General features: G+C 35.7%; 1 pseudogene; it reads right to left on the bottom strand.

Annotated features, from left to right (window-relative positions):
• Positions 1 to 2618: 2618 nt before the first annotated feature.
• On the bottom strand, positions 2619 to 2717 carry LOC132283837 (small nucleolar RNA R71; annotated as a pseudogene).
• Positions 2718 to 5109: the final 2392 nt, after the last annotated feature.

Raw genomic sequence — 5109 nt, 5'->3', positions numbered from 1 at the left:
TTGGATCGATCCAGCTTAAGTTCGATAGATCTCAGCCAGTTCGATCAATCCAAGTCCAAGGTTCGATCGATCGAACTTCCTCCAATGCGAAAAAGATACAATTCCAGCTTGTGCAATCTGTCCTCTATCCAGTCATTAGAAAATATTCTTTACACTACCCTAGCTCATTTTGTGTGCCACTTGACCTACCTATAAAAGGAATATGATACACTTTTTGAGCTCATAGACTATTATAGGGTTTAATTTCTTGGGAGGAAGTTGAGAGGAGGAGGAAGCTAGAGACACCATTGGAGTTTTTCATCAACCAAGGAGCAAGCCTCTTCCATGGAGTTAGCCCTTGAGGGTTGGAGCAACATCACCATGAGTGGCTAGACATCTTCTTGGGGCTAGAGTTAGCCCCAATCATGCTTTCTATATCTTAATCTTGTGTATTATTGAGGGATTAATGTTGTAATTGATGTTTTGACACTTTGATATATATAGATCTTGTTTATTCAATGATTTATGTGGTTTAATGCTTCCAATTGATCATTTCATTCTATCCATGTGTCTATGTATGCTAGAATAAATGTTCATGTGCTTATCTCTAGGATTTGTGTTATTGATGCATGTCTATGTGTATTGATGCTATAGATTTGGAGATTGTCAAAACATAATGCTTAAAGGAATGCTCTTGTGTTTCTCTTGATGGTTCATACTTATTCCTTGATGGATTGTGCCTCTCCCCTAGTTTATTTTCATGCTAGTAGTGTAGATATAGTGTTGTTGTAGTGTAGTGTTAAATGGGAGGACAATCCATGCTTGTTGTTTGATGATCCAAGCTTTTGAATGCAAGTAGTATATGTCTCTAACCTTGTGTTGTATTTAGATTGCGAGCTTAATGAAAGGATTAATGACTTGTTTTGATTTATTGTGCCTTTCACATGTTGTTTAGACAATATATGCTTCATTGCTTAGATATATTGTGCCTTTCACATGATGTTTAGACAATACATGCTTAACTAGTCATCATTGCTTGTTGAATCAACCAAACACACACACACGAATATTGCAACACACCATTTGCCCTCATTAATCACTTGTCAATGATATAGAAATGCATTGCTTAGTGGTGATCTCTAAACCCCAAGATCTCTCTCTCTTACTTACTCTTAATTGCATTCTTTTGCTATCACTTAGTTTAAATTAGTTGTTCTTTAATCAACCAACCAACTAATTGTTTGATCACTCGACCTACTAGCCCTAATAATGATTCCACGACATTGCTCGATCCTCACAAATCCTTTGGGACGATCCCTACTCGCCTTAGCTATATTTATAGTGAAAGGTAGTAGTGGCTTCTATAAATATAAAACTCTTGGCCCTCGCCTTAAAATTCACACTCTTAAGCTTATGGTAGGACGACGACCCATCAGTTTTTGACGCAGTTGCCGGGGATTGATTGATTAGATTAGGTAACGTCGGATTTGTGGAATTGATTAGGATTAGTACTCTTTTGATCGTGTCTTTACTTTGCTTCTATTTTTCTTTTTGGTACTTATTGTGTTGTTCTTACTTGACTAAGTGCATTATTGTAGAGGAAGCAAGCAAAGGAGTTATCAAGCATTTAAGCAAGCAAGAAAGTAAAAAGCTAAAGTTCTAAAAAAATTGCTAAGCTAAGCTATAAATTTGGAGTTGAAGTGTTAAAGGACCTTTGTAAGACTTTCTTTACTCAATCCCTTAGTTAAATCGTCGGCCCGCGTGGGGGCTTATTTTTAATTGTCTTGCATCATTGTTGTTAAAGTATGGGAGTATGAATTAAGTGTGTGTGGAAGAAGTCTAATTGCATTGTCGTGAAGGCATAGTATTTGTCATTCTTTGTGTTTGTTGTATTTTGCATTGTGCATGCATGGACATCGTTCATTGAGACCAACTCTTGTCCCTCTTGATTTGCATTTTGAATCTATCATTAGAAATCCTAGGGAAAGAGGAAGTTCAAATAGAACCAATCTATCAATGGATGACCATAATGATAATCATGTTGAGGACCTTGGTCACATAGACCAACAAGGTATCCTTTATCCCAATGTGCACAATGAGAACATACAAGTACCATTAGGCATGCCTAGGCCATTCATTCACCAATCATCACAAGAACAAGGCCAAGTTCCATATGGAATGTCAAGGCCAATGTATGCTCCACAATCTCCCATCAACAATCAAGGAATTCAAAACCAAGGTGTTCATGTTGTACCTCAAATAGCTAATCCACCTCTTGCTTTAAGAGTCCATTATGTGCCTAATGAGTATAATGCACCTACATGCATCCAATTGCCTCTATTTAGAGCACATCATTATGAAATTAAGCCACAAACCATTCAAATGCTTCCTAACTATCATAAACTTCCAAGTGAAGAACCTTATAAGCATTTGGATGAGTTTCTTGAAGTATGTTCTACCGTAAAATATACGGACATGCCGGAAGAGGTTTTAAGACTCAAACTTTTTCCATTCACCTTAAAAGACAAGGCAAAGTATTGGTTTAACAATCTTAGGCCTTTTTCAATCACTTCTTGGGCAAAAATGCAACAAGAGTTCTTGAAGAAGTACTATCCGGTTTCTAAGACCAATGCCATGAGAACCTCAATTCGAGAATTTTCACATGGGGATGGAGAAACGTCTCATGAGGCATGGGAACGCTTCAATGAATTATTTAGGAAGTGTCCATACCATGACATGCCCAAATGGTAATTAGTTCAATACTTCTTTGAGAGCTTATCGAACAACTATAAGGGTATGGTTGATGCTTCCTTGGGTGGCTCATACATTGATAGGCATGAGGATGATGTGTGGCATCTCTATAAGAGCATGAGTGAAAATTCTTTACATATAACACTATCATTCAAGAATGGTAGAAATTCACAAGGTAAGAAGAGTGTTGACTTACATCAAGTTGACCATTCAAATGAAATAGCCGTCGAAATGAAGTCTTTATCTCAAAGGTTTGATCAATTTTTGATTAACCAAAACTCGGCGAACCAAGTATCTTCCTTCCCTAACCATTCTCATCGTGCATCAAATGAAACATGTATGACTTGTTCTAATGTTCTTCATTCTACTTCTCATTGTCCTTATGGACAAGTGCAAAATGAACCTAATGAACAAGTCAATGCAGCTTTTGTGAACCAAGGGAATAATCCTTATGGTACTCACTATAATCCAAGTTGGAGGAATTATCCGAATTTCTCTTGGAAAAACCAAGGAGAGGGCTTAAAGCCTTCCCAAGGCGGTTTTCAAGGGAAGTACATTCCACCTCCACTTCAAAACCAAGGATCCCAAGGTTATAAACCTTATCAATCACAAGGGAATCAATTTGCCAATTCTTATTTTCCCAACCAATCTTATTCCCAAGGTAATACTAAAAGTTCCGTCTTCGAAGAAAAAGTTTTAAATGCTTTGGGCACTTTAGAGGCTAACACTCAATTGCTTCATTCTTATTCTCAATCTATTGCGAAGCTAGAAACCCAAGTAGGGCAAATAGTGTGATACTCCCCGGATTTCCGAATGCGGGTTGGCTAGGCCCACGCCCAAATACCCGAGGATATTAAAACAAATTGATAATAAACGAACACAGAGTACAAAAGAATAAAGAAGAATAAATAAAATGCTAACAAGAAACTAAAATGATAATCTAATAATAAACCTCAGAATATATTTCCATTAATTAATAAACTCTTCTGATACAATTGATCCTCCAAAATACAACTCGGGAATCCATACTGTGTGGACCCCTAGAAAATCCAAACTAAACAAATGACAGCAATAACTGTCTAAATCAGGAAACTGAATCATAAAGGAACTCCTATGTAGCATCGGAAGAACGAAGTAGACTGATCCCTGTTCAGCACGAACAACCTCTACTCCTGACGAACACCTGAAAAATAATGGTGGGTCAGGCCCACAAACAAGTTCTACTCTATTACAGTCCAAGCAGAAATCCGATATACGTATACATCATAGTCAATCCAACAGTAACTAGTAGTCCGTATATATAAATATACACACTAAAGGAACCTCACTAGACTATAGGGTTGTCTCAACCTGAATAGTAGGCAACATGCAAAACGCACATATAGTGGGCATGAGTACCTAGACCTACCAGGGTACACAACTACACTATATTTAGCTACACATCCCTGGCTATATACGCGCCCTAACCATTGATCCTGAGACTCAAGCTCATATCATGGCACCATACTTATATATATAAAATCTAGTAACCATCCTATCCAGTATAAATTAATCATCCATAAGTCATTCAACTTGTTCAGCTGACTTGACTTGAATATAAGTAGGACTTAACATTTTAGTTAATTCATTCCCTTATATAATAAATTAATCCTCCATAAGTCGTTCAACTTGTTCAGCTGACCTGACTTAAATATAAGTAGGACTTAACATTTTTGTTAATCCATTTCCTTATATAAAATAGGTAGGACTTAACTGATAAGTTAATCCATCCCTAAAATGCCACCATCCCATACCGGTGCATTAAACCACACAATCCAACAATTGATGTAACAATTAAGGAAATACATCAAACATTCCATAAATAACTATGATAAATATGATATCAAGTTATCACATAATAGGAATGACTTATTATTTCTTTAAACTTTTTATATCATATGTCCTACACAAACTGAATCTTATACATGATGATATTTTATTATACCGTTAAATAAGGATTCTCTATATCCAATTCATCCTACACATTCAATTGCTAAAATATTTTAAAAGATTAAATCCATTCGTTTGTTTAAAACATTCAAATAGCAAGTATAATTATGATTGAGTCTATTTAAATTTATTAAAACCTAGTCCCTATTTAATGTTCAGGAATCCTAGGCATGTTTCTATGTTCCATCATTCCACAGATATGAAAAATACATAATTTAAACATGTAAAAATTCACATAAGAAATCAAATCAAAATCATGCATTTTATCAATTCATAACACAAGAACAGATATGAACCAATTTCATAAAACCTATGTTCTAACCCAATTAAACATGCATAATTATTTAATTTTATGTGTTTAATAAATCTTGAAATTTCCTAGGCATGTAC

The sequence above is a fragment of the Cornus florida genome, unplaced genomic scaffold (assembly GCF_030987335.1).
Source record: "Cornus florida cultivar Cherokee Brave unplaced genomic scaffold, ASM3098733v1 CherokeeBrave_3.0.0_Hap2_Chr01, whole genome shotgun sequence".
Classification (NCBI taxonomy): domain Eukaryota; kingdom Viridiplantae; phylum Streptophyta; class Magnoliopsida; order Cornales; family Cornaceae; genus Cornus; species Cornus florida.
The sequence above is the reverse complement of the archived record's forward strand: the minus strand, read 5'-3'. Positions and strand labels throughout refer to the sequence as shown.